The following is a 17,048-nucleotide window of genomic DNA, read 5'->3' on the forward strand; positions in this document are numbered from 1 at the left end:
AAACCTTAAATTAGCTGTTTCGGCAATATTCGGTTTTCGGTTTTACCGAATACCAAAACCTGGGAATCTGGCCAAAGCCGAATAGGCGATTCTCGAAAAGATTATTAACCTTTTTTGGGTTTGGCTATTCGCCTGTGCTCAGATGCACGGTTCTGTGCTTTCTCCCATTTTTCTATCATTTTTCCCCACTGGTTTTTTAGGGCCCCATAGTTGGGGGCCAATAAACCCAAACTGTGTGTGTGTGAACTGGATTGAGGTTGTGGTGCTGGGGAAAGTAGGCTAACCGTTTCTCTCCCATTGCTTCCTCACTTTAAACAACATCACCTCATACCCCTAAATTATTATGGGCCAGTGGCAGAGCACCTAGTTTAGATGCAGAAAGTCCCTGGCTCAATTCCCGGCATCGCTAGTGAAAAGCAACAGGCGGTAGATGATGTCTAAAACTTCCATGTGAGAGCCTGGAAAGCCATTGCCAGTCAGATTACACCATGCTGACCTTGACAGAGAAATGGTCTGACTGGTAGCTTCTCCTGTGTGGGGGTTAAACCTTTCCTCCCACCACACTATGGCCATGATGGGATTTACCATACCACAACCATCATCTGAGAGCTATTAACAATTTTTTGGTCATTTTGTTTATTTATTTTCATTTTTATTTATTTAGAACATTTATTAACCTGCCTTGTGGAACTCAAGATGGTTTCTCATGTAAATAAAACAATTGTAAAAACACCTAAAAGGCCACAATTTAAAATCTCATTTAGCACTGACAATAAATAAAACTAAATTACTCAAACGCAGTCCTGAATAAAACAGCCTCCTGAAGACCAGCCACACCTCCTTGTAGAGGTGATCCCATAATATTGGGGCTGCCACCCAAAAAAGGCCCCCCTTTTGTGCCCACAGGAGTCAGGAGGGTCTTTCTCTGTGATCTTAATTCCTAGGCAGGAAGATATGGGAGAATGCCCACCATCAAATATAGTTTAGCCCTTGCAATGTTAAATAATAGCTGCTCCAGGACAGAACATGGGCAGACCACAGGATCTGACATACCAGGCTGCTATAGTCAAATCCTAGTTTCAACTTCCAAAGCAGTCAGTTCCAGTTTCCTATTATTACTTCATACTCAGGGCAACTACTGGACTACCTACTCTTGAGCTGCTTTGTGTGGAACTATTTTCCTCACAGATATATATATATTACATGAAGGTTGGTATGTGTCTTTTTCTACTACTGGAGTGGACAGCCACTGCATGTATTAACTTCCCTATCCATGTACCTGCAGCAGAGACAATATTTGTGTTGACCTCCAGATGCTACAACAGAAACCGTTTTTCCTACATCAGGGTTATTAAAAAGACAACAGATTAACAGTCATTTCAAGGTCTCTTGTAAAGGATTCCCTTTCTTCTGTGTTTGTTTAGATAATCATAGACCAGGTTATTTTAGGAGATAGCCTGATGATCACTCAATTAATATAGTGTAGAATTAATGTTTGTTGAAATTAATGTCCTTTGAAATGTGGTGTTGGAGGAGAGTGTTACGGATTCCGTGGACTGCCAAAAAAACAAATCAGTGGGTTATAGATCAAATCAAGCCTGAACTGACCCTAGAAGCTAAGATGACTAAACTTAGGCTGTTGTATTTTGGTCACGTCATGAGACGACAAGAGTCACTGGAAAAGACAGTCATGCTAGGAAACGTTGAGGGCAGCAGGAAAAGAGGAAGACCCAACAAGAGATGGATTGACTCAATAAAGGAAGCCACAGCCTTCAATTTGCAAGATCTGAGCAAGGCTGTCAAAGATAGGACATTTTGGAGGACTTTCATTCATAGGGTTGCCATGAGTCGGAAGCAACTTGACGGCACTGAACACACACACAGAATTAATGTACAGTAGTAGTGATGGAATAAGAAAAAAACATTTGAAATCCGACTAACAATTAAGCACATTTGTTTATAGGAATATTGATATGGGGGTTGCACATTTGGAATGTTGATGAAAATATCTTAGGGCCTCATTGATAATTTATTCCGACCTAAGCTTGATAAGAATGTGTTGGATAATGTAAATCATTTTTCCAACAATTAAACCACAAGGTTTTCTCAATGGAAAAAAAAAGCAATTATCCAGCAGACAGCAGACTTTTTCTACTGCAACTGCAATTATGAATGTAAGCATCACATGTTCCAGTGAGCTACTGTGTGATGTTGTTAGTGACAAAAGTCACAATTCAACCCTTTGACTCATGCCATACTGAGTCCTGTCTAAGATTTTGAGATTTGTTTTAAAATTATTTAGAGTCTGTATAAGATGTAATTGTCCATGGCTTTAGATAAAATCTGGAGGACTGCCCTGTCAATTTTATCACCATTACTGAAAGGTCACTGGAGACAAAAATGATTAGAAGTTCACAAGGGTCTTCTCCAGATATTGCTGTGATGTTCCTTCATCTGTGATTCCCCAACATGGTTCACAGGGATGCCATGGTGTTTGCCAATGTTTCTCAGTGCCCACTTGCTTTTGGGCGATAAACTGAAACAAACTACTGAGATAAACTGTTTCATTCTTTTTGTGTGATGGATATCTGGACCTGGCAGTTGACAGAATATTACTGCCTGACCTGCTGACCGGGGGCATCTGATAGAATCCTGCTACCACATAATATAACCAGCTGAGGACAAAGGCATAAGGATAAAGGAGAAAAGACAACTGAAGAAACCACGGTTATCACCCACAGAAAAGTGATAACTGATGGTCCTAAGTGTGAATATAAGGGGAATGGAGCACTTTTCAAGGAACACAGTTGGCTTGCCAAGTCAATGAGACTTATATGCAGTTATTGCACAAATAGACTTGTTGACCCCCTACACATTCCTAAATCAGTCTATTACCTTTTGTTTCCCCTTATATTACCTCATCTTTACTGCATGCTGGACCTTGATTTCATCTTGCCCCTTGATTGGTATGCACTTCACCCCTTCCAGTTCTCTACTACATATTCTGGCCTGGAACCTTTATCATAGTTCCTTAACCAGAATTTTTTCATATTAATACAGACCACAGGCAGAGTGATCCTGGCTTGTATTCTTATAGTGAGATGCTGTCACAGAAAATTATACTGAGAAAATTATACTGAGAAAAGTCCTATCTTCTAACTACCTGCTCAGCAGATGCAACCTATGTATTTCCAGTATTTTTCTGTGCAACACAAAAGCTAGAAGCATAGTAAAGTCAATGAAAGCTCATATTCTTATTATGTCAACTTCTATTTCAGGTAGCTTATTTTACACTTGAAATGGTGTTACAGTATAGAAGATAGCTGTGGGCAAAGACAAAAAACACCTGAGAAAGTAATACAGTCTTGTGTGTTTAATATAGGCCTGCTTATGTTCCTAATTTACTTCATTAATGTATAATGAGGTACTTCACTTTACATTAAGAAAGTAGTTTTGAATTATTTAATATGGACTACATTAATGGAACATGAATTGGGAGGGGAATTAAAGTAAAATCATTGGGAGGGGGAGGAGGAAAGCTCTCTATCTTTCATTTTGTTCCTCGTGTTCCATTTCTAATAGTCCACGAACAATTCAAGATCCTGAGCAGTTGCCAGTGAAATAAATCCTTCAGTAGTAGAAGAAGAAGAGTTGGTTTTTATATGCCGATTTTCTCTACCACTTAAGGAAGAATCAAACTGGCTTACACTCTCCTTCCCTTCCTCTCCCCATAACAGAGGTAGGTGAGGCTGAGAGAGCTCTAAGAGAACTGTAACCATCCCAAGGTCACCCAGCTGGCTTCATGTATAGGAGTGTGGATACCAACCCAGTTCACCAGATGAGAGTTCGCTGCTTCATGTGAAGGAGTGGAGAATCAAACCCGGTTCTCCAGATGAGAGTCCGCTGCTCCTAACCAATACACAACACTGGCTCTCCTGTAGGTGATGCTTTCTTTTATGCCTATTGTCCCTCAACTCTGACCTAGATTAATTACATTTGTCCAGAGGCATGTAGAGACAAGTGCCTCTTATTCAGCATATCACAGGTTCAACTGCACTCTGTGAATGCATCCAGATATCATACCCTACATGACTGGTTATTTTTAATGTCAGGCTCTTCCCTCAATTCTAGCCATGAAAGCTAATTCCAGTTTGGCATGCATGACAGCATTCTGTAATGCGTAATCCATTTTAGGAGAGTCACTGTGATGTAGGGGTTAGAGGAAACCCACATTCAAATCTTGATTTGACCATTTCCCTTAATTCTCCTGGTTATATGTTAATAAGATACACCTAAGGTAAAGGTCCCTTGTGCAAGCACTGGGTCATTCCTGACCCATGGGGTGACGCCACATCCCGACGTTTACTAGGCAGACTTTGTTTGCGTGGTGGTTTGTCAGTGCTTTCCCCATCTTCCCTTTACCCCCAGCAAGCTGGGTACTCATTGTACCAACCTTGGAAGGATGGAAGGCAGAGTCAACCTTGAGCCGTCTACCTGAAACCAACTTCCGTCGGGATCGAACTCAGGTCGTGAGCAGAGCTTGGACAGCAGTAGTGCAGCTTACCACTCTGCGCCACGGGCTCTTCAAAGATACACCTACCTACATGTTTAAGTGCAATGGTCTTTCTCTTTTCCTGCTGCCTTCAACATTTCCTGGCATTATTGCCTTTTCCAGTGAGTCTCGTCTTCTCATAACATGACTAAAGTATGATGGCCTCACTTTTATCATTTTAATTTCTAGGGAGAATTCAGGCTTGATGTGATCCAGGACCTGCTTATTTGTCTTTTGAGCAGGCCATGGTATCCGTAATACTCTCCTCCAACACCACATTTCAAATGAATCAACTTTCTTCCTGTCAGTGCATGTGTATGATGAGATGAGGCAATGCTGTATTACAAGTTATGTATTTATTTGCTTCATTTATACGCCACCTTTCTCCTCAATGAGGACCCCAAGTAGCTTAATTTTTTTTAAATCTCACAACAACCCTGTGAGGTAGCTTAGGCTGAAAGCGAGTCACTAGCTCCCACTCCATGGGAGAATAGAGATTCGAACCTGGGTGAGCACTCTACTACAGCACACTGTTGAACCATTATAGATACTGTATATATTTTGGTTTTATATGAGAAATAATTTAGAGAGTAGAAAGAAAAGCCTTAATTATGGATTGTATATAGACACATTTTCAAAGGAAGTAATAGTTGGTTTTTTAGTTACACGTTAAGCTCTGCACGCATACCCTTCATTCCTCAACAGACACACATACAATCTCTGGATCACAATCACCATCACTGTCCATTTTAGCTTATTTTGGCAAACACCTGGCATATTTATCCAGTCTAAGGTTTGCTTGCCACTTCATTTTTAAAGCTGGTTCTTTTTTATGTGCTCATTTAAACATTGAAATCTGCTTGGAAATGGCATGGGAAACAGCTTCATAACTGACACAAAGGTCAGCCCATTTGCATTGTATAAATTTTGTTTCTACCCTAAAGTAAAACAGGTCCTTCCCCATGCCTGATGCTCAGAAGGCTGCGCATATACATATGACAGTTGCAGTGAGTGTTGCTTTCATAAGGGCCTCGATTCTAAGACATATCTATATTAATTTGGGGATTGTGGCAAGTGAGAACTACCATTCTGTGAGGGTATTTAAAAAAAACCAAGAAACAGTCAGAAGGCTGAAAATTATACAGTTCATAAGAGCCCTGCTTGGCAATGTATCTGCATCACTTCCAACCTAGACTATTCAAGTGAATTTATGGACTTGGTAAACTACAGCCTTTTGTGCATGGCTGTTTCCCTCGTGGTCACCCTTCCAACGACTTCAGGTCTTTCAGCCCATTCCTGAGGCTGGGGGCCGAATCGCCTTAGGAGGCGGCGTGACCCCTACACTGGCATCCATGCCACTTGTGCTGTGCAAACTAGCATGGATGCTGGCGTGGGGACACTTACGCTGGCCCCTGTGGACTGCGGTGGCGGCACAGCCCTGAGACGCAGGCGTGGCTGCCCGCTGGTGTTCTCCTGGCACAAGTCCCCGCGCTGGTGTCCCAGGAGGCATTCCCAGGGCGTTCTGAGGGGCGGAGCTGCCTTTAGGCAGCTTTCCAACCCCTTTCTCCTTGGGAATGCCTCACGGGACGCTGGTGGGCCTGACCACCTTTTTTGGTGGTGCAGGCCTGCTTTCCCCTATGGGGAAAAAAGCCTTACTCCTGATTTTTATATTGGAAAAAAGGTTTTTTTCTGTGGCAGCCAGGGAGCCTCTGAGGAGGCTTCTCAGCTGCGCCGTCCCAGCCGCCGTGGTTCGCCCCCCCCCCAGGAATGGGCTGTTTGTGTAGTTTATGCATGCCGTTTCCAACCATCAGAGGTCGCCTCGCTCTCCCCCTGCATTTCCCCATGTTTTGTCTGTGTTTTCAAATTCGAGATAAAACAGGTCTCTGAAAATGCAAGCAAAACATGGGGGAATGTAGGGGGAGAGTGAGGCGACCTCTGACAGTCAGAAGTGGCATGCATGAACAACACAAAGACCCAAAATTGTCAGAGGGGTGAGCACAAGGGAAACAGCTATCCATAAAAGGCCTATGTGAAATACTGCTGGATTTGAGGACAAAGCTGAATTTATTTGGGCTGTCAACTGATCCATAATTTGTAATTACCGAATCATTTTCTTTACAGCCTTACAAATAAATACTTGCTTCCATTTACATACATTGTATATTATTAGAACCTTGATTATTGTTATGGAGATATCAAAGGAAGTGTTGAAATATCTTCAGTTCAATAAACAAAAGGCAAAATGTCTATCTTTCACATTTTTTTTCTTTCATTCCCTTGTAGGGGACCGTGCGGTGTGGCACAAAACAGAGAGTGCATAGCATAGGGACAAATAGGCCCATAAAAGTCTGGGATTCAAAGTACTTGGCACAGGCAGCTTACTAATAGGGTTGCCAGATCCCTCTTCACCACCAGTGGGAGGTTTTTGGGGCGGAGCCTGAGGAGGGCAGGGTTTGGGAAGGGGAGGGACTTCCATGCCGTAGAGTCCATTTGCCAAAGTGGCCATTTTCTCCAGGTGAACTGATTTCTATCGACTGGAGATCAGCTGTAATAGCAGGCAGTGGCGTAGCGTGGGGGGTGCAGGGGGGGCCGGCCGCACCGGGCGCAACATCTGGGGGGGCGCGCTCGCACTCGCAGCTCTCTGCCCCGAGGGGCCGGGTCTCCATGGCTGGGGGAGGGGGGGCAGACCCCCCCCGTCCCCAGCAGCCGCTCTTCTCCAGAGTCCACTCTAGCCTCGCCCGCCAGGGTCTCAAGGGGAAGTCTCCCCTCCGGCAAAAGGGCGCTTCACCCGACCCGCCACCCCTTTCCTCTCCAGTGGGGACCCAAGACGGCTCACGTCGTTCCCCTCTGCGGCATGTTATCCTCACCCCCACCGGGTGAGGTGGGCCAGGCGGAGAATGCACGCGCTTGGCCGAGACCACCCAACACGCGTGCACGACGCAGCCGGGATTCGACCCCTGCTCCGCCGAGCCGAGCGTCCGCCAAGCCACCCTTCCTGGCGCCGCAGCCGGCCTGGCCGCTTGCTGGCAGGGAGGCAGGGAGGCAGGCAGGCAGGCCCCGCGCCTCTGCGCCAGCCCGGGGGCACGCGCACCCCCCCAGCCCCCCGGCCCGCTCACCTGCGCGGCGTCCAGGAGGCTCTTGCTCTTGCTGCGGGGCCAGCAGACGTGGCGCAGGGAGGCGAGGCCCGGCCCGGCCCCCTCACCAAGCACCTGCGCGGCACAGGGAGCGGAGCCGGCCCGGCCCCTGCGCGGCACAGCAGCCCCGCTCCCGCGGGAACGCGCCCTTTCGTCGCAAGGCCAGCCCTTCGGCTTCTGCCGCCGGCCTTTCCTTCCAAGCCAGCCCCTGGAGCACGACCTGCAGCAAGACCCCCTCCCCAAGACCCAGAAATCAAGCTGCCCTCCCTTCTGCGCCCCCCAGCAAAGCCAAGATTTGAACCCAGGCCTCCCAGGCCCCAGTTAGAACAACATGCTCTGCAGGGGACCAGTGCCCCCCCCCCACAGGCCCTCTCCTTGGAAACACATTACAGCCCTGGCGGAGGCTGTGGACACCAGGATGCTCTTCTGAGAAGTGTTTGAAAATAAACTTGTATTTAGATGTATTTTACTTTAATTACATCAGTATTTTCATAACAAACAATACATGTGCTTAGGGGGTAAGGGTTTCTTTAACTAATCTAGTGGAAGAGACTCGAGTGCTAAAATCCACGGGTTAGGGGGCGCAAATTACTTGCCTTGCCCCGGGTGCTGACAACCCACGCTACGCCACTGATAGCAGGAGATCTCCAGCTAATACCTGGAGGTAGGCAGCCTTGGTTCACTAAATTTAATGATCCTCTTCTGTTTAAGGTTTCATATCCTAGAACAGGCTAGTTAGCCCAGAGCACTAATGAGAAGATACAAGGTAACTGAGATATAAAGACTCATATATGTGTTCAATGCATGCAGTGCTTAGTGCCTAGGCTTACCAGGTTGCCAGCCAGTGGGGCCTGGAGATCTCCTAGAATTACTACTGATCTCTAAACTACAGAGATCAATTCCCCTGGAACTGGCTGCTTTGGAGGATGGACTCTATAGTATTATACCCTGATGAGGCCCCTCCCTGTTGTAATGTATACAAGAAACCTCAAGGGGTGAGTTCTGATTTGGCGACGAGGATAAACTGAGGGCATTTTGGCAAAGAAGCAGCTGCTTTTCCTTTGTGAGTATTCCTGAAGCTGAGAGAAAGTGGCCGCCACCCTGGGGACTGTATCACAATTTGATCAGCAGCAACAAACTTGGGAGGAATACTCTGAAATTCTCACACAGTTCTTCACTGCAAATGATGTCACAGATGAGGGAAAGAAGAGAGCAGTTTTGCTCAGCAGTGTGGGACCTTCCACTTATAGTTTAATGAGAAATCTCTTACTTTCCGAAAAACCCAGTGATAAAACATTTGGAGAATTAGTGAATCTGTTGCAGAACCGCTTTAACCCCACTCCCAGTGAGACAGTGGAGCGTTTTAAATTTAATTCGCGATCCAGAAAGTCTGGGGAGTCTATAGGGGAGTTCATAGCTGAAGTGAGGAAGCTTTCTCAGAACTGCAGTTATGGTACCACTTTGACACAGATGTTAAGGGATCGGTTAGTATGTGGAATAAATGATGCAAAAATACAGAGGTGACTACTGTCTGAATCTTCCTTAACCTTTGATTCTGCACTAACGTTGGCCCTGGCTATGGAATCAGCAACTAAGGATTTGCAGGATTTGCAGGCACCAACCCTACAACAGGGGAAGCAGGATCTCATGCAGGGGACACCTGGACACGTACTCAAAGTTGTCAAAGAATACAGAAGGGAAAAGAAACTTAGAGAGAACTGTTACCATTGTGCTGGATTCCATTCCTCCTCAACCTGTAGATTTAAAACTGAAAAATGTTTCAACTGTGGTCTGATTGGCCATATCAGAAGAGTCTGTAAGAATAAGGCACAGAGTGCTGCCAAGCAAAATAATGTGGACCGTCAATCCACAACTCTTAGGATGTATGCAATGGAAGAGGAAAGTCCTGTAAGTGTAGATGAGGAGGTGGTATATACAATTTACAGTCTGACTGGAACAAAACTTCCTAAGGTGGATCCTATTCGCATTACATTGGATGTAAACAACAAGAAGGTGTCCTTTGAAATAGACACAGGTTGCAGTGTAAGTCTTGTGAGTCAAGCTTCATTTGAGGCTTTAGGGCAGGATGGGAGGGCATCTTTGTTGCAGCCTAGTACCATTCAATTAAGAACATATACAGGAGAAACACTTAAGCTACTAGGTGAAGCTTTGGTAACTGTGTCCTACAAAGATAAAGTAAAACTGTTACCACTGGTAGTGGTTGCAGGGAGTGGCCCCAACTTACTGAGCAGGGACTGGTTAGCTGATCTGGGTTTAAATTTTGAACAGTTTCAGGTTTCAGGTTTTCAACCAGGATGAAAGATTTTCTTTGGAAAATCTATGCACCAGGAAGTTTTCAAGGAAGAGTTGGGTGCTATGAAGGGTACAGTGGCAAAAATATATGTTAAACCGAACAATACACCTTGTTACTTTAAGCCCAGATCTGTTCCTTTTGCAATGAGACAAAAAGTTGAAATGGAATTGGCAAGATTATTAAAAGCTGGTATTATTGAACCAGTCAAGTTTTCAGAATGGGCAGCACCAATTGTGCCTGTATTAAAACCGGATGGTTCTGTGCGCATATGTGGAGATTACAAATTGACTGTTAACAGGGTAGCACTACTGGAACAATACCCTATTCCTAAAATAGAAGATCTTTTTGCTGCATTAGCAGGAGGTCGGCTGTTTAAAAAATTAGACATGAGTCATGCCTACCAACAACTTGTGCTGGATGAAGACTCAAAGGACTATGTTACCATAAACACACACAAAGGTCTGTTCAGGTATCATTGCCTACCTTTTGGGGTCTCATCTGCCCCGGCTATCTTCCAGAGAACTATGGAAGGATTACTTCAAGGCATCCCTCATGTAGTTGTTTACTTGGATGACATATTAGTCACTGGAACCACAACACATGAACATTTACTGAATTTGGCTGAAGTTTTACACAGACTGAGGCAGGATTGCGCCTTAAGAAAAGTAAGTGTTCTTTTTTGAAACCAGAGGCGATCTATTTAGGATATAAAGTGGATGCTCAAAAGCTGCACCCTGTAATGGACAAAATCAAAGCAATTAGGGAAGCTCCCAGACCAAAGAATGTGTTTGAGCTGAAAGCATATTTAGGATTGCTTAATTATTATAGTAAATTTTTGCCTAACTTGTCAACACTCCTTTGGCCTCTTTACACCTTGCTCAAGAAACAAGTCAAATGCATTGGAGAGCTTCTCAGGAACAGGCATTTGAGAACTCAAAGCAACTCCTGCAGTCTTCAGATGTGCTGGTTCATTATCAACTGGATAAAGCCTTGGTTTTGATGTGTGATGCTTCCTGTTACGGTATTGGGGCGGTTCTGGCTCATCAGATGGAGGATGGATCTGAGAAACCCATAGGATTTGTGTCACGAACACTGACCCCTGCGGAACACAATTATTCACAGCTGGATCACAAAGGATTAGCTGTTATGTTTGGAGTTCAAAAATTCCATAAATATATTTATGGACGGAATTTTACAATTTGCACAGACCACAAACCTCTGATTTCATTATTTAATGAAATTAAAGCAGTACCACAGATGGCTTGCCCTGACCTGGATGGCCCAGGCTAGCCTGATCTCGTCAGATCTCAGAAGCTAAGCAGGGTCAGCCCTGGTTAGTATTTGGATGGGGGACCACCAAGGAATACCAGGGTTGCTGTGCAGAGGAAGGCACTGGCAAACCACCTCTGTTAGTCTCTTGCCATGAAAACCCCCAAAAGGGGTCACCATAAGTCGGCTGCGACTTGAAGGCACTTTACACACACACACAGATGGCTTCACCTAGGATCCAGAGATGGGCGGTCACCTTGCGAGCCTATGAGTATAATATTGTATATAGAGCTGGAAAAGAACTGAGCAATGCAGATGCCTTGAGCCGCCTACCATTACCTGAAGTGCCTACAACAGTGCATGATGACGCTGTTGCCACTCCGCCAGTGACAGCCAGGGAGGGGAAGGGAAGATGATTGTAAGCTGGTCTGATTCTTCCTTAAGTGGTAGAGAAAGTCAGCATATAAAAACCAACTTTTCTTCTTCTTTGGCTGCTCATGGATGCTGTTCATGCAGGAGATCTAATCATGAATATTCCATCATGTCTCCTTCGGCCAAGAATCTCCTATCTCATTTATATATCTAATTATGAAGTCCTGCCCCCCACCCCCACCCCGGTGAATAGCAGAATGTGTACAAAGGAGACAGAAAAGGAAGGAGGGATGAAGGGTTCTGCAAACCTTGGGAACCCTCTGGTATGCTGAAAAAAACAGCTTGTCTTCCTAAGCCCCTTTGGAGCCAAAAAAACTCAAAGGAAGATTCTTGTGGTCTATGCAGATGCTAAGATGTACTGCAGGCTGATGCCTTTTGATATCTCAGGCACCATTTTGGTTGCCATAGATCCCAGAGCATCAGTGTAAAGTTTTGCCATGGAGCCACTACAGATGGTGTGGTGCCACTCTTGGGTTGCAGGCTGGTTCCTCAGTGGGGAGGTCAGTTGCCTCTCCATATGGCCACGCAGCACGACTCAACACCAGTGCTTCAGTGGCTGAAGGGGTTTGTCATGACAACCAAAATACCATCCGAACTCTCAAAAGAATTCGGGCACCATTTTGTTACAGATTCCCTTCTCAGTTGCAAAAGCACTGAGCCTGTTTAGAAGTAAGAAGAAGAGTTGGTTTTTATATGCCGACTTTCTCTACCACTTAAGGCAGAATCAAACCGGCGTACAATCGCCTTCCTTTCCCCTCCCCACAACAGGCACCCTGTGAGGTGGGTGAGGCTGAGACTTGCTCAAGGTCACCCAGCTGGCTTCGTGTGTAGGAGTGGGGAAACAAATCCAGTTCACCAGATTAGCCTCCGCTGCTCATGTGGAGGAGTGGGGAATCAAACCCGGTTCTCCAGATCAGACTCCACAGCTCCAAACCACTGCTTTTAACCACTACACCCCGTTGGCTTTTAGGTTCATACCCTGGGCCCAAGCAATTTAGGGCCTAGTAATAAGAAGAAGATCTGAGCAAGGCTGTCAAAGACAGGACTTTTTGGAGGACTGTCATCCATAGGGTCGCCACGAGTCAGAAGCGACTTGACGGCACTTAACACACACACACACACACAATAAGAAGAAATGGGTGAACTTGTATATTTTTGCTGCTGCATTCTATACTAGTTAATACTTCTAAAGAATGTTCAAAGGCAGCCCCACTTAAAGCACACCACAGCAATCTAATCTGGGTGTGATCAGAGCACAGATAACAATCGCAGCATCGTGCCTCTCAAAAGAAGACCCACATCTGACAAATAAGCCTACACTGGTTACAGGAACAGTGTACCACAAAAGACACCTGTACCTCCAAATGGCAAACCTGCTTGTGGCCATCAGAGCAGGCTCTTGAGGTGTCAGGAAACTCTGAACAGCCCAACGGGAAGACAAGTTGGCTGAGCTGTCAAGGGTGATGAGACAACAGCAGGGTGGGGGCGAAACCTGGGTGGGCAAACCACACATTTAAAAGATGATAGCGAGCAGCAGGCACTCGGAAGCCTGAACACGGCTGGAGACCAGGGAAACCGCTGGGATCAGTGAAGCATAGGGTTGCCAACCTCCAGGTAGTAGCTGGAGATCTCCTGGGATTACAACCAATCTCCAGCTGATAAGAGATCAGTTCACTTGGAGAGAATGACCACCTAGAAAGGTGGACTCTATGGCATTATACCCCACTGAAGTCCCTCCCCTCCCCAAACCCGCCCTCCTAAGGCTCCGCCTTGGAAATCTCCAGATATTTCTCAACCTAGAGCTGGCAACTCTAGTTGGACCAGAACCAACGGGTTGAAATTAAATAAAAAGAGTTTCCGTCAAGACATTAGGAAGAATTTTCTAACAGTTTGTCAGATAGGCTCTCCGCCGGCCCCGGATAGAAACAAGATGGTTTCCCCCATGGACAAAATGGAGTACTTTTGCACTCCGTCCCTCCCCGTTTGCACCTGGTCTCCTGCCCAAGATCTGCAGCTCAATGGAGACCCGCCCCGGTAATGGCTGATCTGATACCAGGTCCCGCAGAACAATACTGGGAGCCCGGGAAGATCAGCCACTTAACGCACGCATTTTACTCTGAATACTTTTGCTCAAGTCTTTACCAATAGTTTGCTTCAGTATTGTGTCTTTGTTTCCAATAATCCAATCAACCCAATTGTATCCACCCTATATATGTTTCAATATTCCCCCATACCTGTACACTAGCCTTAAATCTTTTGACCTGCTGAAATCGCTGTTTTCTGAAATAAACTTTTTACTTGCTGTATCGTCTGGAGGAAAGTTATTGCCTGGAACGCATTGACTTGCTGAGGCCTGACACAGTTAGAGCGGTTCCTCAGTGGAACAGGCTTCCTCGGGAGGTGGTAAGCTCTTCTTCCATGGAGGTTTTTAAGAAGAGGTTAGATGGCCATCTGTCAGCAATACTGATTCTGTGACCTTAGGCAGATGATGAGAGGGAGGCCATCTTGGCCATCTTCTAGTCACTGGGGGTGTAGGGGGGGAGGTAGTTGTGAATTTCCAGCATTGTGCAGGGGATTGGACTTGATGGCCCTGGGGGTCCCTTCCAACTCTATGATTCTATGATTCTAGTCAATAGAGTTGCCAGGTACCTCTTCTCCACCAGTGGGAGGTTTTTGGGGTGGAGCCTGAGGAGGGCGGGATTTAGGGAGGGGAGGGCCTTCAATGCCATAGAGTCCAATTGCTGAAGTGGCCATTTTCTCCAGGTGAACTGATCTCTATCGGCTGAAGATCAGCTGTAATGGCAGGAGATCTCCAGCTAGTACCTGGAGGTTGGCAACCCTACTAGTGAAGCAGCTCTTCGCTATAGGCTGCTGGACAGGAGGCAGCTACAATGGGAAGAGCCTTGCGAAGGGCAAGAGGAGGCTGCACTAGTCACTGAAGGGGTTCACACAGAGAAGGCGCGGCAGGAACAGGCAGCTCTGGGGACAGAGGTCTGAGAGAAAGCCTGGATGAGGAGGTTTGGGAGGGGAGCACATTGGGAAGGCCAAGGAAGACACACTGGGGAGTGGAGCCCAGATTTAAAGGGCCAGCTCCCGATCTGTAGCCACAGCACATTTGTCATACCGCTCTTTTCAGGAAGGACAGGCCGACTTCATGATCAGTGTTTGGCCATATTATCAATCCACAGAAGGTTGATTAGGATGGAGCTTAAATTTATCAGTTCTTATTCCGCTCATAACCACCTCCAGACACGTGCTTACAGCTTAATACTTAAATGAAACTACTCATTCGACCCAATGGCCTTGAGCAATATCCCACTAATAACGTTAAAAACAATCCTAATAGCCCAGCTCCAGTCTTGGACTCATTTACTTATTCATACACCTGTTTAAAGTATGAAGAGAATGAACTGAGATACAATTTCAAAACTGATTGCATTTCTTATGAATATAAAGTGGTCAGGCAGAATAGAAAATCCAGATAATAAAAACCCAGGATTTTGAGCTGGCTACTACCTCATCAAGTGCATCAGGAAATTAATTTGCCAAGAGAGCAAAGAATATGATGACATGGAAATGCAGCAGGGAATATTAAGCAAGTAGAAGTCTGGGGTAGATGCTTTCAGTTTATTTGACTGCTTTGGAAGAATGTAAATCAGAACTTACGTAGTTTCAAACAAAACCGTGGATCTCAACATCTCTGCTGTCTAAAATCCTTATGTGATTTGCTGTGCTTATCTTTAGACAATTTGAAGTGCCCAAAGGCATAGAAGCAGGGTCCTTTCTGACTGAGGTGCCCCCTCCCAGGTGGCAGACAAAGCTCTGCCTCCTCACCCATGTCTTCTGCCTGACCCTTTTAACCCTTTGAGCACGCCAGGTACTTGCCAGCCAGTGGCTGGGGAGTGAGGACATGGGGGGCAATGTCACATCGCCCCAGAAGTTACGTCATGCCGTTGATGTGACAGTGATTTTTCTAGTATGGGGCATCAGGTATCGGTGCCACCAACATGGTTTTGGGATTTTACTGTAACTTGAGGAGGGACCAAGTTAATCCTCATCCCTTCCATTTCCCTGGTCAGTCCCTCTTCCTAATCTGCCTTTTGTCCCTAGTATAAGGAGCATACAGTCAGTGCCAGTGTTCGTTTTCATTGGATGTCTGCAGAAGTTGAACGTCTCACGGAAGATAATAACCACACCTCCCACATGGCCAGTTGTATGGGGTTGTTGGAGGACAGCATAACCAGGGGGCTTAGACAGGGGGACAGACACACCCTGTCATTTTCCTCCAGCCATTTTTCTGTTATGCAAGCCATGTCAATTTCTACTTCCAGCCACATCTCAAAGAGGTGTGTAGTTTGTGCTTCACTGATCTGGTATTGTACCGTATTAATGTAGACATGGGGGGAAAGGGACCCTAGTGTCATCAACTCTCAGGATGCTACAGAGGTTAGACAGGCAGCAAGCATCCTTGCCAAACACAGGCCATCTTTGTTAAGTTCCCCCTCCCCATACCTACCAGCTCTCATTTCTGGAATAGTGCATTCCTCAAGCATCCTGTTCTAGGTAAAATATTTCTCACAGCTAGTACCTTCCCAACACCCCACAATCAACATTCTAGAGTCCACAAAGAGACCATTCAAAAGTCCAGTGCATAGTCACGATGTGCTGAGATTAATGTCCAACAGGTGTAGTTCTATGTCAGATATGGCTCCTGGCTTCCAGGCAAGTAAATGGTGTAGCTCTCTCGCTCTCCATTGGGCAGACCTTTTCCCAATCATTGACTATATTACCTGGGTCCCGGCTCTGTGCCCCAGGTGAAGAGCCACAAGCTAAAAGCCCTTGTGCTCTCGCCAAAAGGCTTGCACCTCTGGCGTGAGCTAGTTTTTAAATGTTGGATGCAGGCCTACCTGTAAGAGGAAGTGAAGGGGGTGAAGTAACCAACATCTCATGGCCAAATCAAAGAAGAGAAAACCTCCCAGCTGTGGCCCTTCTACATTATGTGTCCCAATAGAGCCTTAATCTCCATAAATGACATAGAGAGCCAGCGTGGTGTAGTGGTTAAGAGCAGTGGTTTGGAGCAGTGGTCTCTAATCTGGAGAATCGTGTTTGAGTCCCCACTCCTCCACATGAGCGGCAGTCACTAATCTGGTGAACCGGGTTGGTTTCCCCACTCCTCCACATGAAGCCAGCTGGATGACCGTGGGCTAGTCCCAGCTCTCTTAGAGCTCCCTCAGCCCCACCTATTTCACAGGATATCTGTTGTGGGGAGGGGACGGGAAAGTGATTGTAAGCTGGTTTGATTCTTCCTTAAGTGGTAGAGAAAGTCGGCATGTAAAAACCAATTCTT

Source organism: Euleptes europaea, chromosome 6 (genome assembly GCF_029931775.1).
Source record: "Euleptes europaea isolate rEulEur1 chromosome 6, rEulEur1.hap1, whole genome shotgun sequence".
Lineage (NCBI taxonomy): Eukaryota > Metazoa > Chordata > Lepidosauria > Squamata > Sphaerodactylidae > Euleptes > Euleptes europaea.